This window comes from Natator depressus, chromosome 8 (assembly GCF_965152275.1).
Source record: "Natator depressus isolate rNatDep1 chromosome 8, rNatDep2.hap1, whole genome shotgun sequence".
NCBI lineage: Eukaryota > Metazoa > Chordata > Testudines > Cheloniidae > Natator > Natator depressus.
The window spans coordinates 65,091,391-65,113,907 of record NC_134241.1 but is presented as its reverse complement, the minus strand read 5'-3'; the positions used below and the strand labels follow the sequence as shown (position 1 = coordinate 65,113,907).

General features: G+C 41.7%; 1 protein-coding gene across 5 annotated transcripts in view; it reads right to left on the bottom strand.

Annotated features, from left to right (window-relative positions):
• The window catches only part of CAMSAP2 (calmodulin regulated spectrin associated protein family member 2), a 176,793-nt gene that overhangs the window by 136,873 nt on the left and 17,403 nt on the right, over positions 1-22,517 (bottom strand). The window lies entirely within an intron of this gene.

Genomic DNA, 22,517 nt, shown 5'->3' with positions numbered 1-22,517 from the left:
AACTCTAGTTTTTTGATATACAAAACAAATGAAAGCTGATGCATGTATGCATGCAAATACTTCTACTGCATGTCAGTTGTTAGTGACATCAATCTAAGTGACACAATATGAATGTATTCAACATACTGCCTCCTTGTAAGTTTATAGGTGGCATTGAAGAAGCTCCTTTTAACCTTTAAAGTTCTAAATGGTTTGGAACCTGCTCACCCAATGGACTGAATCTCTCCCCATGCCATATTGCTTGATGGAGGGTTCAAGATTCAGCACACTCATTTTAAAAAAGAGATGGAGTTACTGGCAGGATATTTTCCACAAGAGGAATTTGACTCCGGAACGTGTTGCACTGTTTGGTCCAACAGTACTCAGATATGTTAAGTGACCAGGAAGGTTTTTTTCTGTCTTCATCAGTCCAGTAGGTTGCAATCATTTCTTTCAGATATAGACCTTGCTACCATATCTTTGTCAGACTTTTGAGGAAGACAGGAGTGTACTGAGGACTGAAATGTGTGTGCCAGGGCTGTGAATTGCAGCTGGAATGATTCTCATCTTGATTTTGGGAAGGCTGGTGGTCTTAATTATTTTTGTACAAATACAAGTGCACTGTTAATACACAGCAAAGGTGCAGAGAGCCCTAGCTTTTTCCACCTATCCAAATGAAACACACACACACACTTTTTTTTTATACAAATTATATCGGTTTTTAAACTAAGACAAGTTGATTAAGATTTAGTTTATTCACGTAAGAAACTTAAGATAGTTGTTTTACTGTTTGAATGCAAAGAGAGAGAGAGCTGCCCCTCCATCAAAAAAAATTATGGTATTTTTATATTTGGAGAACAAAGCCAACAGTTTTCACAAAACAGTGACAGAAAACGTTGCTAATAATTTTCAGGAAACAAATTTCAAGAGACCTATACTCCTACCTGCTACCACTTATTTGTATAGCAGCTCTATTTAGACTGTATGCTAACTTTCAGTGCTATAAGGTTCCAAAATGATGCTGACAAGCATCAAACAAATGGTGACAGAGTACCTTATCTCAGTTTTATACACCTTTCAAAACTTCCAACTTCCTAACCAATGTTCATCTGGAATTAATACAAATGTAAACACCAACTGACCATCAAGCATTGCAAGAGACATTAAAGTACTTCTCTTTAGATTTGTAACCATTAAGTTAATACAAACAGAGGGAGAGAGAAAGCAATATGGTCAAAATGGAGGAATCAGATATATGAGAAAGCAACTCTATTTTAAAAAGTCTTCCAATATAAACTTATGCACACTTTCATAAATGATCTGTATGTAACTCAGAAGACAATCCTTCTCTGTCAGAGGAAAGATTGCTACACTCAAATCATGACTTAAATGATTTAAAAGAATCATTTAACAACCGTGGGAAATAAAATGATACATTGATGACTTTTGTATGTGTAGAAAAGACAAACACGCCACTACTGTGTTTGATTTTGGGGTACCTTACAAATCTGTTTACAACAATATTTTTAAAAGATTGTCAAGGATGCCCAAAGAGTTGGAAGTATGCCCTTTTATTGAACAGTAGTAAAAATTCAAATAAAATACTGTTTAAAACTTCACTAGCTCACATCAATGACTTGGAAGCCCATTACAATTTACTGCATTTTGTTAATTACCAAACAATGGAGCAAACAAAACACATCTCACAAAATTTACTCTAAAAAAAAGCTGTTTCAATTACTTATTGAACTATCTGCAACAGAGTTTGTAAAAAATGAGTTAATTCTATGAGATCTCATTAGAACGCTCTGAGCTACCACAGTAAACCTTTGCTGACAGGTGAGGACAAACTGCCAGGTTTGCGTTCGCAGATTAGCAAAGTGCAGATTAGCAGTATTCCATTGTGCAACTAATAAAGCAGCTGCTCCAGCCTAGATGGTATGTATTGTATTCCTTAAGCATTCAATATGGTTTTGACCCTTTACTGCTATGTGTACACATTACACAAAGCTGGAAGTGAAGCTCTGAACATTTATATTATAGTTCCATACTTCTTACTAAATACAGTTCATGATTTCCCATAACAGGAAGAAACCACTGCTCTTTTAACAAAGTCACTGCCAGCTACAAACGTTCAGGATTTTTAGCTTATTGATATTCATCAAAATTGCATAAAGCAGGGTTTCCACCAGAATTTTAGGAAAGAGTAGCATGCCACAGTATTCAGGTGAATACTGAAGGCACAAAGTAACACTGAAAAGGTCTTTTTAGATACGGTACCGGACAACCCAGGAATTTTTCTTTTAGAACAGCTACCATAGAATCACAGAATATCAGGGTTGGAAGCGACCTCAGGAGGTCATCTAGTCCAACCCCCTGCTCAAAGCAGGACCAATCCCCAACTAAATCATCCCAGCCACGGCTTTGTCAAGCCTGACCTTAAAAACCTCTAAGGAAGGAGATTCCACCACCTCCCTAGGTAATGCATTCCAGTGTTTCACTACCCTCCTAGTGAAAAAGTTTTTCCTAATATCCAATCTAAACCTCCCCACTGCAACTTGAGACCATTACTCCTTGTTCTGTCATCTGCTACCACTGAGAACAGTCTAGATCCATCCTCTTTGGAACCCCCTTTCAGGTAGTTGAAAGCAGCTATCAAATCCCCCCTCATTCTTCTCCTCCACAGACTAAACAATCCCAGTTCCCTCAGCCTCTCCTCGTAAGTCCCCTAATCACTTTTGTTGCCCTCCGCTGGACGTTTTCCAATTTTTCCAGATCCTTCTTGTAGTGTGGGGCCCAAAACTGGACACAGTACTCCAGATGAGGCCTCACCAATGTCGAATAGAGGGGAACGATCACGTCCCTCGATCTGCTGGCAATGTCCCTACTTATACAGCCCAAAATGCCATTGGCCTTCTTGGCAATAATGGCACACTGTTGACTCATATCCAGCTTCTCGTCCACTGTAACCCCTAGGTCCTTTTCTGTAGAACTGCTGCCTAGCCATTCGGTCCCTAGTCTGTAGTGGTGCATGGGATTCTTCTGTCCTAAGTGTCAGGACTCTGCACTTGTCCTTGTTGAACCTCATCAGATTTCTTTTGGCCCAATCCTCTAATTTGTCTAGGGCCCTCTGTATCCTATCCCTACCCTCCAGTGTATCTACCACTCCTCCCAGTTTACTGTCATCTGCAAACTTGCTGAGGGTGCAATCCACACTATCCTCCAGGTCATTAATGAAGATATTGAACAAAACCAGCCCCAGGACCAACCCTTGGGGCATTCCACTTGATACCAGCTGCCAACTAGACCTGGAGCCATTGATCACTACCCGTTGAGCCTGACAATCTAGCCAACTTTCTATCAACCTTATAGTCCATTCATCCAGCCCATACTTCTTTAACTTGCTGGCAAGAATACTGTGGGAGACCATGTCAAAAGTTTTGCTAAAGTCAAGGAACACCACGTCCACTCCTTTCCCCTCATTCACAGAGCCAGTTATCTCGTCATAGAAGGCAATTAGATTAGTCAGGCATGACTTGCCTTTGGTGAATCCATGCTGACTGTTCCTGATCACTTTCCTCTCCTCTAAGTGCTTCAGAATTGATTCCTTGAGGACCTGCTCCATGATTTTTCCAAGGACTGAGGTGAAGCTGACTAGCCTGTAGTTCCCAGGATCCTCCTTCTTCCCTTTTTTAAAGATGGGCACTACATTAGCCTTTTTCCAGTCGTCCGGGACTTCCCCCGATCGCCATGAGTTTTCAAAGATAATGGCCAATTGCTCTGCAATCACATCCGCCAACTCCTTTAGCACTCTCGGATGCAGCGCATCTGGCCGGCTCCATGGACTTGTGCTCGTCCAGCTTTTCTAAATAGTCCCGAACCACTTCTTTCTCTACAGAGGGCTGGTCACCTCCTCCCCATGCTGTGCTGCCCAGTGCAGTAGTCTGGGAGCTGACCTTGTTCGTGAAGACAGAGGCAAAAAAAGCATTGAGTACATTAGCTTTTTCCACATCCTCTGTCACAAGGTTGCCTCCCTCATTCAGTAAGGGGCCCACACTTTCCTTGACTTTCTTCTTGTTGCTAACATACCTGAAGAAACCCTTCTTGTTACTCTTAACATCTCTTGCTAGCTGCAACTCCAGGTGTGATTTGGCCTTCCTCATTTCACTCCTGCATGCCCGAGCAATATTTTTATATTCGTCCCTGGTCATTTGTCCAATCTTCCACTTCTTGTAAGCTTCTTTTTTGTGTTTAAGATCAGCAAGGATTTCACTGTTAAGCCAAGCTGGTCACCTACCATATTTACTATTCTTTCTACACATCGGGATGGTTTGTCCCTGTAACCTCAATAAGGATTCTTTAAAATACAGCCAGCTCTCCTGGACTCCTTTCCCCCTCATGTTATTCTCCCAGGGGATCCTGCCCATCAGTTCCCTGAGGGAGTCAAAGTCTGCTTTTCTGAAGTCCAGAGTCTGGATTCTGCTGCTCTCCTTTCTTCCCTGTGTCAGGATCCTGAACTCGACCATCTCATGGTCACTGCTTCCCAGGTTCTCATCCACTTTTGCTTCCCCTACTAATTCTTCCCGGTTTGTGAGCAGCAGGTCAAGAAAAGTTCTGCCCCTAGTTGGTTCCTCCAGCACTTGCACCAGGAAATTGTCCCCTACACTTTTGAAAAACTTCCTGGATTGTCTGTGCACCGCTGTATTGCTCTCCCAGCAGATATCAGGGTGATTGAAGTCTCCCATGAGAACCAGGGCCTGCGATCTAGTAACTTCTGTGAATTGCCGGAAGAAAGCCTCGTCCATCTCATCCCTCTGGTCTGGTGGTCTATAGCAGACTCCCACCACGACATCACGCTTGTTGCTCACACTTCTAAACTTAACCCAGAGACTTTCAGGTTTTTCTGCAGTTTCATACTTGAGCTCTGAGCAGTCATACTGCTCTCTTACATACAATGCAACTCCCCCACCTTTTCTGCCCTGCCTGTCCTTCCTGAACAGTTTATATCCATCCATGACAGTACTCCAGTCATGTGAGTTATCCCACCAAGTCTCTGTTATTCCAATCACAATATAATTCCTTGACTGTGCCAGGACTTCCAGTTCTCCCTGCTTGTTTCCCAGGCTTCTTGCATTTGTGTATAAGCACTTGAGATAACTTGCTGATCGTCCCTCTTTCTCAGTATGAGGCAGGAGCCCTTCCCTAGTTTAAAGCCCTCCTCAATAGGTTAGCCAGCCTGCTTGCGAAGATGCTCGTCTCTGCCTAGCACTCTTCCCTCTTGGAACACCATCCCATGGTCAAAGAATCCAAAGCCTTCTCTTCGACACCACCTGCGTAGCCATTCGTTGACTTCCACGATTCGACGGTCTCTACCCAGGCCTTTTCCTTCCATGGGGAGGATGGACGAGAACACCACTTGCACCTCAAACTCCTTTATCCTTCTTCCCAGAGCCACGTAGTCTGCAGTGATCCGCTCAAGGTCATTCTTGGCAGTATCATCGGTGCCCACGTGGAGAAGCAGGAAGGGGTAGCGATCCCAGGGCTTAATGAGTCTCGGCATCCCTATATCCAAAAATATTGTAGATTTCACGAGGTATTGAGAGGATTGATGTTTGTATACCATTTTGAAAATGTAAAGCTGAATATACTGTCAGTAATAAGTATTATCAAGGTTGCATATACTATGCATTTATGCAGCCAAAGACGAGGGAAGTAAAAGACTTAGATATATTACTGTGTATATTTTCCAATGCTGCAGCTTCCCTGTGTGTGCTTTTTAAATGAGTGTCCACAGGGTTTGAGAGAAGAGGAAGTTAGGCGGCATCTGAGGAGGCAGAAGCAAATAAGCAATCTGAGGGAGGTTTTTGGAGGATGCTCTTACCCTCAGGAGCTCTAGTGAAGTACAGCCCTTGCTGCAGCAGGGTTTAGGAACCTGACAGGACAAACAGATTTCTCTACTTGTGGAGCTCCTATGCGATACAACAGTGGCTCTCAACTAGGGGTCCAGGGCCCCCTGGATGGCTGCCAAGCAAGGCCGGTGTTAGACTTGCTGAGGCCCAGGGCAGAAAGCTGAAGCTCCGCCAGGCAGGGCTGAAGCCTGGGTCCCCACCACCTGGGGCTGAAGCCAACGCCGGAGCAACTTAGCTTCACAGGGCCCCCTGTGGCATGGGGCCCCAAGCAATTGTACTGCTTGCTGCCCCTTAACGGCAGACCTGGCTTTTATATGCAGAAACACCAGTTATTGTGGCACAGGTGGGCCAAGGAGTTTTTATAGCATGTTGGGGGTGCCTCAGAAAGAAAAAGGTTGAGAACCCCCTGCTCTCCTGGGAAGGTGCTCTAGTCCAAGAACCATAAGAACTCTACCAGAGACAAGGCAAAATGGGCTATCAGGTCTCTCTTCTGCACATCTTCATTACTCCATGCTGAAGATGTGCTTGCCCTGTAGAAATCCTTTGCTGCTTAGGCGCTCAGCAGGCAAGCATATCCTTTCGTAAGCCTTCCCAACTGATTAGTTTTAACAGCTCCTTTGCTGCAGCTCTCAGGACTCTTGTACCTTACCCCCATATTTCAGTGGATCAGTCTCCCTACTGGCTGCTCCTATATTCTCCTGGGGAAGAAAGGACATTAGAGAAGACCTGTGGTGGCAGGTTAGGTTAGAATGTAGTGGTGAATAGTGTCTTTCTTGGCTGCATTACTGAGAGGAGATTTTTAATAGCCAACTGACACTGGAAGATTTACCACACTAATGGGCCTTGCTGGTAAACCCTGGGACCCTGCTCTCTATATATGAGCTTCTCGACACAATCTCCAGGACACTACATTACTTATTAAGGCCCTACTTAATTCACGACATTGCAGATCCTGCACTATTAGGCTTCCGCTGCAATGGGTGGCAGATAGCTGGAGCCCTGAGCGGCCAAGGCAGGGGCTCCTGCTGTCAGCCCCTCCAAAATTGCCACAAATAATTAAGATCCATTATTACATTTCCATGATTTTCCATGTCTTGTCCGCAGCTTAGTCACAATTATTTGAAAATCATCCCATGATTCAAGTAGGGCCTTACTTATTATTCTTTTTTCTCCCCACCATTTGTCTCTCCGCTCTACCCAGTCTTTCTCCTTTTATTCCACCATTTTGACAGTCAATTTTGTCTCCTCCCTCATCCGCTCTGTCATTTATGCTCTTGTTCTCCATCTTATTTTTGGTTCTTTGCAAAGTTTTGCAGCATGCAGCACGTGGAAGCATGCAAAGAGAAAGTGACTAGATTAGGATTCATCTGCAACTCTTCCATATGCAAAACATGCTATGTTTGATGCAGAGGTAAACTGACTTTCCCTGGCTAGACTAGACTGGTTACTCCTGCATCACACACACAGCTGCAGAGCGGCTTTGATAAGGAATGAAAGATCTTATTTCTTGTCCTTTTTCCACTGGCTTACGGTGTAAAGAAATTCTGTGCTGGAACACTGCTGCAGATGTTGCCCAGGGTGTGTCTGGGTGAAGACTAGACAACTGATCAGATGCTACAGTGATGGAGGCCATATACAGAAGCATGGTAAAATGCAACATAAGAACCACCAGTGTGTTTATGCTATGGCAGACCACCAAATGCATGGCAGACATATGCCTAAGTGCCTTGAGAAAAGAGCTGTGTGGATTAGTTTCTGGACTGTTACGCCCCCATACCTCCACCCTCTTCCACCCAGGATGGAAGGTAAACTCTGCAGAAGAACTTCTGAACTCTGGGGCTGCTCTGACCAAGGAGAGAAACTGTGGATGGGGTGACTGTTGGGTTGCTGGACTTTAGACCCTGCGGGGAAAACTTACTTGGGGGTGGGTCTTTTGCACATGGTTTGTGTTATGAATCCTGTTTGTGGTGTTTCCCCAACATAATGCCACATAGTTTCCCTCCTTTATTAAAAGGCTTTTGCTACACCCAGACTCTGTGCTTGTGAGAGGGGAAGTATTGCCTCTTAGAGGCGCCCAGCGGAGTGGTATGTAACTGCCCCAGGTCACTGGTTGGGGGCTCGAGCTGGTTTCGCATTGCGTTATTGAAAAGGAACCCCTAAATACTGAACACGGCCCTTGTTGCTTCCGACTCTGATGGGCAGAAGGGTTACAAATATTTTACATTAGCATTCCAGTAAATATATCTTAGTGCCCTTACTAAAGAAAAGAAACATAATACAATGGAATAATAATTGTATCATACCCAGGTTGTCATGAATTAGGGAGCTGCAACCAATTTCCTGCACCCCCTCCTGCATGCTACAATTTCAGCATAGTGAAGAATAATGACCAAATTACTGAAAGGCACAGCAGACCGAGTGGAATCATTTAGCTCACCCTTGAAAAATTCTAACAGATTTATTGCAGATAAATTAATTTTTTTTTCAGCACATGAATAAAAGTAATCATCTCCCCTTCACTCCCCTCCCCATCATCATCATAGTAAATGGCAACGGAGTAGATTCTGTGTCTGGTCTGATAAGGTTGGTGTAGTGGGGTGGTCACACCGCTCTGGCCCTGAAGGAGTTAAAACAGCCCTGGGAGAGGGCTGCCTAGGGAAGCCAATAGTTAAAGCAGCCCTGGAGAGGGCTGCGGCTGGGGGAAAAGGAGTTAAAACAGCAAAGCTAGGCTGATTTGGAGGAAGTAGCCACAGCTGGGGCCATGCCCCAATCAGGCCACAGCTGGCCCTAAGCTCTAGCCCTGGAGTGGGAAAGGCTAGCTGCCTGAGAGCGAGGTACCTTAAGTAGAGCAGTGCTGGGGAAGGGCAAAGGGAGCTCCAGCCTGGTAAACTCCCAGGCTGCAGGCCTTGGTAAAGGTCCAGAAAGATATTGGGGCTGCAGAGGGGCAGCCTGGGAATAGGCAAAGGCAGCAGGTCCTAACCCCTTGTCAATGATGAGTGGCCATTACACTGCAGTCTGCCCCAGTGAGCAGGGGCTAGCTGATGACTGGCAGTAGCCACTGAGGCAAGGTGGGTTTAGAGGGTTGGGGGTTCCCCTGGGAGGGAAGACCCCGAGTGTGGGGGTACTGCTGGGGCAGAACCCCAGGGTAAAGGGCACCGGAAGGGACATGGGGCCAGCCGTAGGCGAGACATTGGCCTGCAGAGGGTGCTCTGTAAGCTGGAAAGAGCTAATTCCCAGACCACCAGTAGGAGGCACCGCACTGGTGAGTCATCGCCTTGCTACAGTTGGTAACACTTTAGCTCGTACAGACTGGTGATGTACAGCTGCATATGTTGCGCACTTCAAGTTGTGAATTTTGTTTAGCCTTCATTTGCTTTTACACCCGCCAGCTAGCCCTAGTAATCCTCAAAATGCTACTATAAGGGTAACAAGTTTGAAGACAATACGGAAAATTCTCTATATACTGCTAAGGCAGTTCTTAAACTTTTTTTTTTTTTTATTTGTATGATGTTTCTTAGTCTTCATTCACTTTCAGTTCTACCATCTTCTGCTCATGTTAGTCTTAAAGTACTCAACCTACTATCTGTTACTTATATTACACCTTACTCCGTTAACCTTGTTTGGATGTTTTTAAAGTTTCCAAGTTTTTACTTTTGCTAAACTTTGATGCTAATTACTAAACTGTCGGCCAATATATCCCAAATAATTTATACAATTCTTCAAGTGGAATGGGGAATTGGAACAGTTGTTTCATCTTATATTGTATGGAGAGGACCTCAGTATTTCTTTCCAAGATACAGTATTTTACAACTAACACTCTTTAGTAGGATTTTTCTAAAATGGTTTCCTATGTTCCTATTAAGAGTCATAAATGTAGTCTCTGAGTGTCACTTTTTAAAATCTGCAATACCTTAGTCCAGTCGTTCCCAAACTTGTTCTGCCGCTTGTGCAGAGAAACCCCTGGGGGGCTGTGCCGGTTTGTTTGCCTGCCGCGTCCACAGGTTTTGCTGATCGCGGCTCCCAGTGACTGCGGTTTGCTGCTCCAGGCCAATAGGAGCCGCTGGAAGCCATGGCCAGTACGTCCCTCGGCCCGCGCCGCTCCCAGCGGCTCCCATTGGCCTGGAGCCGCGAACTGCGATCAGCTGAACCTCTGGACGCGGCAGGTAAACAAACCGGCCCAGCCCACCAAGGGCTTTCCCTGCACAAGCGGCGGAACAAGTTTGGGAACCACTGCCTTAGTCTAATAGTTTTTCTTGTACTTAGCAAGTGTTTAGTAAATTGGACTAGCAACATATTGCAGTATAGATCTGGGTCAGTCATTTAACTGGAGTGAACAAACGGATACATTTCAATGTTAAAATAGTCAAGATTTAAATCATATTGCTCTAAGGTACTAGTACTCATTTCTCTGCTTCTCCAACAAAAGTCCTAGACATCCCTCAGATTTGATTAGTGTAGACAATGTGTTCATTGCTCTAGAACGTTTGCATAATAAGCTACTTTACAGTGGCTTTGCAATACTCATGTTGCATATTCTTTTAAAAGAACTTAAATACAGGAAACTGTTTCCACTCCCATCACAAAGGCAATCTAAATGGAGAATTTAAATAGGTTTGTACCATGAAAAACAAATATGGCACTTTATTACTGCAGGAGCATCAACTCCTAGGTGGGAGCTGTCATAAAAATAAAGGAAACGGTAACCACCTTTCTGTATAGAGTGTTATAAAATCCCTCCTGGCCAGAGGCAAAATCCTTTCACCTGTGAAGGGTTAAGAAGCTAAGGTAACCTCGCTGGCACCTGACCCAAAATGACTAATGAAGGGACAAGATACTTTCAAATCTGGAGGGGGGGGGGGGGGGAAGCTTGTCTGTCTGTGTGATACCTTTGCTGGAAACAAATCAATGCTGCAAGCCTTCAAACTCCTGTAAAGTTAGTAAGTAATCTAGCTAAAAAATGCGTTACATTTTCTTTTGGTTTTTGGCTTGTAAAATTAGCTGTGCTGGAGGGAATATGTATTCCTGTTTTTGTGTCTTTTTGTAACTTAAGGGTTTGCCTAAAGGGATTCTCTGTTTTAAATCTAACTACCCTGTAAAATATTTACCATCCTGATTTTACAGAGGTGATTCTTTCTTTTACCTTTTTCTTTAAAAAAAATTCTTTTAAGAACCTGATTTTCATTGTTAAGATCCAAGGGTTTGGGTCTGTGTTCACCTGTACCAATTGGTAAGGATATTACTATCAAGCCTTCCCCAGGAAAGGGGGTGTAGGGCTTAGGGGGGGATATTTTGGGGGACGATGTCTCCAAGTGGTCTCTTTCCCGGTTCTTTGTTTAAATCGCTTGGTGGTGGCAGCATAGTGTTCAAGAACAAGGCAAAGTTTGTACCTTGGGGAAGTTTTTAACCTAAGCTTGTAAGAATAAGCTTAGGGGATCTTTCATGCAGGTCCCAACATCTGTACCCTAAAGTTCAGAGTGGGGAAGGAACCTTATCAGGAGCCTAGGATTCACCTCTACGAGCTAAATCAAGTAGCAATACAACTTGCCCATGCGACATTAGGGTTTTTATAATGTCTTCGTTAAAAACTTGTATCCAACAAATTTAAATCCCTCCAGCACAACTCACTTTTTGTCCTCCTCTAGATAAAGCCTTAGGGTGTGTTAGATGTTGGAATGTATTTACTAATATCCTAGTTTAGAGACAAGGCAGGGTAGACTAATATATGCTGACCTGGTTGAGTTATGCCTGTCATAAGTTTTCACTTTCTGGTTGAACACTGCTTTGCTTGCCCATTTACAAGAAGGTTAGAAAAATAACTATTTTCATTGAAATTTTAATTTCTTATAAAATCTTAAGACAAATCAATTTAGACACATGGCTCAATCTGTTCAGAAGCATCCAAGTAAACAGTAAAGTATTACAGTACTGCGAAGTGTCTAAACATCTACACAACTGTATTTCTAAGCCAATTTCTCCAAGAAAGGCTCATTCACAATTTATATAAATTTCAAATTCAGACTTTCTGGAGATGCAATGTATTTCATATAAATGAAATTATTTTGGAACAGTTCCATTGTAATGCTATAATTTTATTTGAGTTTTTCCCTTCAAAGTAGGCTGTCAAACACAAAAAAGCTTCTTTATTGAACTTGTACATGGCAGTATTTACAGTGCCGAAAAAAATATTTAGTTTAATCATTTTGTTCAGTGAGTATACAATGCATAACTTCAGCAAAAAACAGACCAAGAATATTCTGCTCTTCAAGTCCTTCCTCAGCATAATATAGAGACTTCAATATCCAAACTGATCTGTTTGACTGTTCATTTGAATATATATTATAGATGTTGAATTCTAATTAGCTATTACTGCAACATACATCCTAAATCAACTACTCACATTTACACATGACAGAAAACTGCAACACATTTTCTATACAAGACATGGACACATTCAGAACCATGCAGCAATGTCACACGGTAAAACACCAGGGGGAGGGAGGGGCACAGAGGGCACTGCTCCCTTGAGGCAGAGGGCACCGCCCCTCGCAGCTCCCATTGGCCAGGAACAGAGAACTGCGGGATCAAAGTGAAAGCAGGCTAAGGGAGCAGCCTGACACACTGCCCTTTAGGATGTTCATTCACTTTACAAAAAGGAGACTGACTGCATTCCTAAATTAGGTGAGATGACATTTAAGTGGCACTGCAAAGTCAGCAGAATTATACATGCTTGCTTACTATCCTTTTCAATCAAATAAGGATCTGACAGGGAACAGCTGAACTAAACAAAGAAACTACACGGAGAGAGGTAACAGCAGACTGAATTATCAGTGATTAAGGTGGTGGATTCAACTCTGGAGAATCTAGCACGGGGTGGGCAAACTCTGGGCCGAGGCCCGGATCTGGCCCATCAGGTGTCTAAAATAGAAATTAAGCAAAATGTGTAACAAATGCATTTTTTCAGTCTCAAAATATAATCCACTATCTTTAGCTATTCGAACGTGTGGTACATTAACTTCAGACACAGACTAGATCGACAGAACTCAAGTCTATTTTCACACACTAATCCTAGTTCATCGATCCACCATCTACCCCTTATTCTAATCCTTCCCTAAATGCACTTCTCCCAAGATTGCCATACATGGTGAGTCAATAAGAAACAACCAGCTAGATTAACTAAGCCGTGAAGCATGTACACATCTTCAACTGAGTAACTTCACATTCTTGTGTGAGCCTTCATTCTTTCTCACCCCATTCGATCCCTCCAGTCAAAGACCTTTACTTGTCACATCACACTTAAAACTAGATTGTAAACTCTTCAAGCAGGAACCATGCCTTATTTTTCACTCCGTCAAATATCTGTTATGCTTTTTGATGCTGTAAAAATTAAACTAATTCAACAGCAATTTACACTGTTATATGAAACTCCAGGATCTGCAGCATGTAATTGCAAACTTACTGGGTGAGGGGTATATAACCCTTAGTGTCCTTTCCCAGGGAATGAGAAACAGATTCCTGTGACGAGATGGAGAAAAGGGATGTCATTTCAAATGGAAACATTCTGTGAAGAGACCAAAATCTGCATTGGGGCATAAATTTTCTTATTGGATTAGAGAGTTATAGACCCTAGCTACAGATACCAATACTGGCACATTCAAAGTTCCATTCCAGTTGGTAAACAAATGTAGTAATTTCTACATTGAAGTCTCCAGTAGTCAACATTTTAGCATACCAAGAGATAGTCTTAAATCTAGATGGACTGTATTGGGAGAATGGTTTTAAGCAGTTTTCTTCACAGAATGCACTTTTTAAAAAGGGTATTAAAAGAAGGTACACGGCAACTAAATGGAGGATAACAAATATTAGAATGGTTGTTACAAAGCCTATTTATTTTAAAATCTAGCCTTGGTAAAACCAGCAGTATAGTATACAAATTGTGTGTGTTAACATCTTGCTTGGAGCCTCAAAAGTATGCTAATTCAGAGAGAACCTTACCACCTTTTCCTAGCTATTAAAATACATTAAACATGTAAAAATGATGGTTCTGTCTACTCTAGACATAAACAACCAATTTAAAATATGAAACAGTAGGTTAACAGGGGTTTGAATTGTTTTAATAGTATACAACCACTTACAAAATATAAAAAACTTTGAACTAAATCTTATCATGAAAGGCAGTATAGAAGAACACCGGAAATCAGGGAGTCCGGAGTTCTCATCCCAAGGCTTCAGCTCACTTGCTGTTGGTACCTTGTTTGATTCATTTAACCTCTACTTAGTTTTACAACTGCAAAAGTGGGACTGCCCTTATAAGGGTGTTGTGAGGATTAATGTTTGCAGAAGTGTTTACAGTTTTAAGTTAAAATATTTTATAAATCACTGTGCATGTGTGAAAATTTGAGATTCTTGTTGCAGTAAATAAAGAGTTGAGTAATTGAACAGTATCTTCCCAGATAAGGTCAAAATGTAGCGACCTTGTAAATACATTTATTAAAAGATACTTAGTATGTTCTTCACATCCTTCGCTCCCATCTTCCTGTATTTGAATGACAATATGTGGAAACATTTGGAAACATGGCTCATTTTTTCTGAAGATAGGTGAACTTAGATGCAGAGTATACTCTGGTCACAATTTTCTAGACTCCAGAACTTATTTTGAAGCCAAAATTGTCTACATTTCCCTATGCAGGAGGAAGACAGGTGGGAGGTGTTTCGAGATGATCCACTCTGTGTGGATCCTTTACTCCCTCCCCTGCAAAATGCCAGGCCTGCAGTAGTGGCACTTTGGGCTCTTTAACCTTCAACAAAACACATGCAGTCTTATCTCCCCTCTCTCCAGTGCATCTGCCCTGCACCTGGATGGACAATGGTTTAAGAATTTTTCTCTAAATCAGATACATGGGCAGATTCATATGAAAATTTTGCAATTTAAAAGTATTTGAAAACTCTCTCTCTATTTACCTGAGGAGATACACTATCATTTGACGGATTTGTAGAAAGTTACTAAGTCACATCGAGATGATTTGTTATACTGTAAGATTGCATTATCACATAATTATGTTGTCACAAAAATGGCATCATTACATCATGCTAGAATATCTTTTTCACATCCCTAGAACTCCTTCCTGGATGCAGAGAGCAAAGGAAGGGATCCTTACTATAGTCCCACCCAATGGTGTTCAATCCCTTCTCACCTAAAGGAAAGAGGTTAGTCAAATGAATCCAAATGGTTCCCATGCTACAATTCTGCTTTCTCACATTGCTCATTTTGCTCCAAACATGTAAACTGGATAATTTAGAGATTGTTCATGTCTAGCATCAGACACAGCAAGCGGAGGACCAGTCAAATAGGTGAACCTGTAAAGGACTGCCCTGAGGTTTTTTCTCCCAGATGATGGGAGAACCTGACCACAACCCAGTTACTTGCAGTGGGTGGCTTTATCTGGTTCCTTACTACTTAGAATCATACTGTTAGAAGGGACTGCAGGGGTCATCTAGTCCAATCCCCTTCCAAAATGCAGAACTTGTTGTGGCTAAGCAAGCCAAGACAGATGGCTACCCAACCTCTTTTTGAGAGCCTCTAGTGAAGGAGCTTCCATAACCTCCCTAGGCAGTCTGTTCCATTGTCCTACTGCTCTTAAAGTTAGGAATTTTTTCCTGCGATTTAATGTACATCTGCTATAATTCAATTTGAACCCATTGCCCTTTGTCCTGCCCTCTGTGGCAAAGGATGACAACTTTTCCATTTTTTTTTATGGAAGCCTTTCAAGTATTTGAAGACCACTATCCTGTCCCTCCTTAATCTCCTCTTTTCCAAACTAAATATACCCACTTCCTTCAGCCTTTGCTCATATGACCTGCATTCCATCCCTCTTTGTTGCTCACCTCTGGATCCTTTCCAGTTTCTCTACATCCTTTCCATACATTGGTGACACTAGCCCAGCTGAGGCCTAACCAGGGGCAAGCAGAGCAGTACTATCACTTCCTGTGACCTGCATGCTATGCCTAAGTAAATGCAACCTAAAATTGCCTTTGCTTTTTTTGCAACAGCATTGCATTGCTGACTCCTGTGATACACCATCACTCCCAGATACTTCTCAACTGTGTTGCTGCCAAGCCAGTTATTCCTCCATTCTATATTTATGCATTTGGTTTTTCTTCCCGAAGTGTAGCACCTTACATTTGTCTTTGTTGAATTTCATTTTGTTGTCTATAGCCCAGTTTTCCAATTTATCAAAAACCCTCTGAATTTTAGCTTTATCCTCCAAAGTAGATTTCATCAGCATGCTCTCTATTCCTAAATCCAAGTAATCTGCTCCCGGGCCACCGCAGGTGGCAAGAGGGACCCCCTATGCTCCCAGGCCACTGTGGTCAGCAGGGGGACCCCAGCAGCTCCCAGCTGTGGTGGGTGGCAGGGGGGGACCCCAGCAGCTTGGAGCCGCCAGCGGAGGGGGACCCTGGAGCTCCCAGCCCCTCCCTCCCCCCCCCGATTTTTGTCATGGGTATTTTAGAAAAATTGAAGGACAGGCCATGGGCTTCTGTGAATTTTTCATTATTGCCAGTGACCTGTCAGACTTTTACTAAAAATATCTGACAAAAACTTAGCCTTACCTATCATCCATGATTGACATGGCCAGAGACACCTTCCTCATCAGTCTGGGGTCTATACACCACACCAAAGGACCCCATGAAGAAAATGTTTATGTAGATTTTTACCAACTCTACAACAAAAGAGTATCCCTCCCAGTCACAGGACAAAGATAACTGACCTACATACACAATGGAGCACTTTATGTTAAAATACTAGTAAGATTGGGCTTGCAATAATTAATCTATATTTGTACTGAATTATCTATATAAAACATGAAATTCTCTATTCCTCCAAATTTGGCTCTGGCCCACTGTTAGAGTGGATATATTTTCACATAAAATGACTCAAAATAGTGGGAGTAAACAAGAACAGCCCACATATCCTGCCAATTTCAGTATTCTATCATCATTTGACTTTTAAAGGCCAAAATCTAAAACATTTTAGATGACAATTTTGCATGTGAGAGTTTAAATTTTTTTTTAAAAGCACAATTGATATGGGAATATGAAAGTTAAGATCAGTTCACATACTGATCTATGTACATTGTGTCTGAAATTATGTTTATATTTGGTTATTTAAGAGTTCAGGTTTACAAGGTAAAATAGTGAAAGATTTATTTAAAAAATTTGTCCTGTTGTAACAACTGTATTATGCAGAGGAAAAAAAAATGCACTGTTTTCCATCTTTAAGCCTGCCAGTGCCAGGATAGTTTATTACAAATGGAATTTGCCCATTTAAGACAGGCGATTCTGCATCTTAACTGATAACTTGAAAGTCTTAAAAAAATTATATTGCTGAAGAGTATAAAGTTTCTATTATGAGAAAAAATATTAGTTTTTAAAAATTGATTCTCTTCCCCAATTCTGGATTCCACATTTTAACCTTTACTGTTTGGAGAGACCAGAGAGTTAGAGTAATTTAAGTGTAAACAACCTTTTTATATCAGAGAAACCTTTAAGATGTGCTGTGGAGAGGCACGGTAATATGAAAGAATTACTGTGGGTGCCCCTGGAAGCCCTTGTTAAAATTCTACCTCTACATGTGAATTAGGGTTGGAATTATTTTTCCTGCTCTCAGAGTCCATCCCATTGGGGCTCATACAAATACTTAAGATCATCAACATGTTTGCTTTTATAATAGGCCAGGACATAGTGCTTGTCCTGGGCTTTATATCAGATTAAAGGGAAACAACTGAGAAAGCCCTTTTTTAAAACAATGGGAGCACTGGTGAGGCAAAAATGCAGCTCAATAAAGTTGTAGCCTACTACAGTACAAGAAAATATGTAGCTATTGTAAAGCAAAAACATCTAGAAAAAAATTATGTATAACAAAGTTCCCATAGTCTACAATTATGAAATGTGGCATGCTTTCTGAAACCAGAAAAAAGGAAAAAATTCACTGAAGTTTAATATGACATGTTTCCTCAAACAAAACAAAATATACACCTGACATGATCTCTGTGGAATAAAAAAAATCCCCTTACAAGTATTGTATTAATATAGAACTGAAGAATACTATGTTTTTCCTAGGAAAAAAATAAAGGCAAATACTATACATGTAAATAAACCAACCATTAAAGGGATCAAAACTAGAGAAAAGTCATGCTTAAGACTTTTTTGCAGAAGGCATTAAAAACAAAATGTCAATTTTCCTGTGATTTGGTTCAACCAGTGGCTCTGCTTCCTGCTTTTCGTTCAACTGGTGGAAGACGATCATATAAATTAAACAAACGAACAAAAAAACTCCACTACATACAACAGAAGGCTCAGTTGGGTTTTAACTTCTTCCCTTTCTGCAGCTGTTCCCCAATTAATTCTTTCTACAGTTGAAAACTGAACCAGGTCTAGCCTATTCTAACCTCTTCTGACTCAAATAGAGAAGAGCAACCACCACATGACTATTTCAAACACTTTTTGCACTAGAGCCCCTCTATCCTGGTGGAGTTGCATTACAGAAAACTGTTAAGAGAGAGGTGTTCTGAATTAAAGTCTAAGTTTATGGTGAGAGGTGACACAAAGAGTGTTGTAACAAGGAAAAAAGATTTCCATGCTCTCAAGCCTCCCACAGTTGAATTAATCTACTGCTCTAAGCACAATAGCTGAACATCTACCACTTTATACATTTCCTAGACACAAGCCCTTCCCTGCTTCTCATTAACATGAAGGCCTTATACCTATTTGGGACTTCAAAACAAAACAATTAAAACCTTAAAGTACTGACAAGTTTTTTTTTTTTCCTTCTTAAGATTTGAAGAATCCAGGTAGGTGACCAGATAGATTTTTCTGTCCTCCAGGCTCCAGTCACTATGTCTGTAAACTGAACATTTATGGTGCTGAGATTACATTGAATGGGAGGGAGAGGATAGGAAGCACCATTCATGTAGAATGAACAAAGGCCACTGACAATTAGTTTAAACACTAATATTTATGTAAGCTCCCTCAAGACTTAAGACCACCATCTTTGGCTACTAGAGCGGTTCTCAGAGGCTCTATCAAGCTGTGGACATTACAGATGTCTTGAACCATGTCAGTTGCATGGCAGGGTTCATTCTTTATTAGTTCGTTTACTATATGGAGGTGGTGTTCATTCCTTTTGTCCAGAATACTGGAGGTGTCTGAAATAACCATCTTTGGACTTTGTGGGAGTTCCAGAATTCCATGAAATGATCTTCCCTTGCTACTATCAGTGCACTGTTCAAAACAGCCTGTTGTCTTGCACTACATAACTCACTCCTTACTTCAGAGGACGTTACCCTGAGCAGGAAGAGAACGTCAGAACTATTTTCTGCCATAGTATTAAAGGGTTGAGGATGATTCCTTTAATTCAATGTTTGCAAAAAGGACAGTTGAGTTTGTTTGTTTTCAGGTCTCCGTTAGATAGAAAACTAGCCAACATAAAAATTACCTTTTTGACTTCTGAGAGAAGGAGGTTTCAAGTACCTTGTCTGTATCTATGGCTATTTTATTTATGTACTGATTTTTACAAATACATCTGCCACACTTTTATGTAATTTTAGAAATACAAAATATGATAAACTCAATCCATAGAGCCCTGCAAATCTGCAGGGAGCAGTTTTATATCCATGGACCATTTCTGAGGATAGCAGGGCAGATGCAGGTAACAATTTTGTATCCACGCAGGGCTCTGACTTGGGTAAGAGCGGGCGTGCAGCTGTGAGGAATCACAGTGCAGACCCTCCACCTGCCCTGAGTGGCAAGCCTAGGGGGCAGGGACATGGGCTGGGGGCTGCTCGGGTCCCCTGATCAGGACAGGTGGAGGGTCTGCTACACAGCTCCCCACAGCTGCCTGCCCAGCTCTTACTGTGGCTGGGCTGCGGCTCCAAGCCCCCTCCCAGCCGGAGCGTCACACTGGCAGCTATGGGCGAGCCTGGGTCCCTCCACCTGAGCAGCCTCAGCCTGTGTCCCTGCCTCCCAGCAGTGCAGAATTTTGAGCACAGGTGTTGTGTGCTTGTTGTGATCCAGGTCACTGAGAAAGCAGGCAGTAGGCTTCTACAATAAAGTCTCTAGGTTGCTTTCAATATAGAACTCCTGGACCATCTAGTCCAGTATCCTGTCCAAAGGTGACCAGCACCAGATTTTTCTGAATGGACAAAAACACTCCATAATTGAGTGAACTGCACAAAAGGAGAAGTTTGTTGCTTATCCCAGTCAGATAGTTGCTCATGTATGCTCTAGGGAAGGGATTCTCAACCTTTTTCTTTCTGAGGCCCCCCGTCCCATGCTATAAAAACTCCATGGCTCACCAACTGTTTTTCTCCATATAAAAGCCAGGGCTGGCATTAAGGGGTAGGAAGCAGGGAAATTACCTGGGCCCCCTGCTACAGGAGGCACTGGGAAACTAAGTTGGTCAGGCTTTAGCTTCAGCCCCAGGTGTTGGAGCTTCAGCTTTCTGCCCTGGGCCCAAGTAAGTCTAATGCTGGCCCTCCTTGGAAGACCTCCTGAAACCTGCTCACAGCCCTCCAGGGGGCCCCAAAGCCCTGGTTGAGAATCACTGCCCTAAGGTATGAGGGTTTACATCCCTCGTATGTTCTGTCATGAAATTTTGAATGTTCTCATTATCCATATACAGGTCTACAATCTGTCACCCTAAACTCCTCTTGGCCTCAGCAATATCTTGCTATGTATACATTGCGTAAAAAAAAGTAGTTTTAAATGTGTTGCCTTTCATTTCATTGAGATGCCCCCTTGTTCTTTGATTAGCCTTTGTTTTTTATTTTATTAAGAGAAATCAACAATGTCAACATGGAGTGAAGAAAACAAATCAACTGCATTCAATGTTCATTTTCTTCAGGAAAAAACCTGGCTCAATCCTTATCTTACTACAACCTGTGGAACACTGGTGTCTTCAAAACAGAGTACTCTACAAGCTTGAAGGGAGTTATCCATTTTTTAAAAAAACCCTGAAGCCGCTTTAAGGAATTTAGTTCTGTGCATTTTTTAAAATAAGTAATAGGCCTAAATATTTCCTGACAATATAAACATGATGCAGATTAAGTCATGTTAACTGCTTGCTCATAATCTCACACTTTAGAATAAAAATTTTTTTTAGCAACTTGGGTTTGTAACAAATTTATTGTGTAGATTTATTTCTATTCCCAGACCAGTGCTGCAGAAGTGCTCAGACCACAACTACCACCAAATGTAGTGCTGAGCAGATTTCAGAAAGTAGATTCCAAGTGAAAAAGATCCAGGAAAAATTGAAGCTGTAGGTTCAGCTATTGGGCTGATGACTTAAGTCATTTTCTTCACTATGCATCTAGAAATAGGAATTATGAAAAACAAAAGAGAAAGTTCCTTGTAGCAAATCTGCTCTATAAGTAGAGGGAGAGAAACAGAACCAACCTGTAGATTATCTTCGCTAGATCTATGGGCTGGAGGCAAAATCCTAGTGCCAGTGAAGTTAAGGGGAGTTTTGCAATGGACTTCACAGGGGCCAGGATTTCATTTAGGGAGTCCACAAATCCTACAAGGCATGGGCTGTGTTTACTCATTTATATACCTTCTAGCACACTGATTGGGGCATGGTCACTAGTGGAACACAAATAAAGCAAAATGTCTCCAGCAGCTCAACTTTATGTATTGAAGTCACATTGTGATTATTTCTTTAATAGAGTTGCTTCTAAATTATCTTTTGTAGTGGACAGCCATGCTTCATCTCTCATTACTGTATTTTTAATATGTTGCATAACCAACCAACAGCAACCCCTTTCTCTCAGTCATATGTAAACAAATCCAGTGACAGAATAAGGTTTTAATATAATTATCTAAATGTATCCATTCTCCACAGGTGAGTGTATATACACACACAGTTCTCACAAATCAATTTTTTTAAAAAAGGCTGTCTTCAGATATAGTAACTGTTGGAACCAAAAGTCTTTGAGCCTGGCTTTAATTAGTATTGTAGTTTGTATTAGGTACAGAACTAAATATTGACAATATCTGTTAACAGTTTTACCATTGGTTTGTTCACTGGAATGTTTTTATACAGATTAAGTAACTGATAGGAATACTATGACATTCTGTTATGTCATTGAGAATTTGCTTTTTAAAGGATCTCAATACTGTTTTAAAAACCACTAAAGAAAAACAGAGGAAAATTCCACTTGTTCAGGGCAGATTAGTAAAATTGATATCAGGGTGAACCTACTGGATTTAATCCAAACTCTGAACTTTGCCCTTCAAGACGCTAGAGGTTGAAGAGTTGGAAAAAGACAGTATTTCCTTTCATACACAAAATCACAGTAACACACCTACAAAGGCAGCTGTGACAAGGTACAAAGCACACCAGCTTCTTCTCCCCTTCCAAAGATAACTATTTAAATTGTAGCTCTTAAGCCTGATTAGCTGTCACTCAGCATCCCTAAAAAAAGCCACCTTCATGTTACAAGTTAGTCTATAGGAATATTTTCCCAGAGTCATCCAGTCACAGATGTTCCTGAGAAATCCCTTATGCTAGCTGCTGAAGCACTTCCAGTATTGCTTGTACTTTCTACTGCAGTATTTTTTGGAACACCCCTGTAA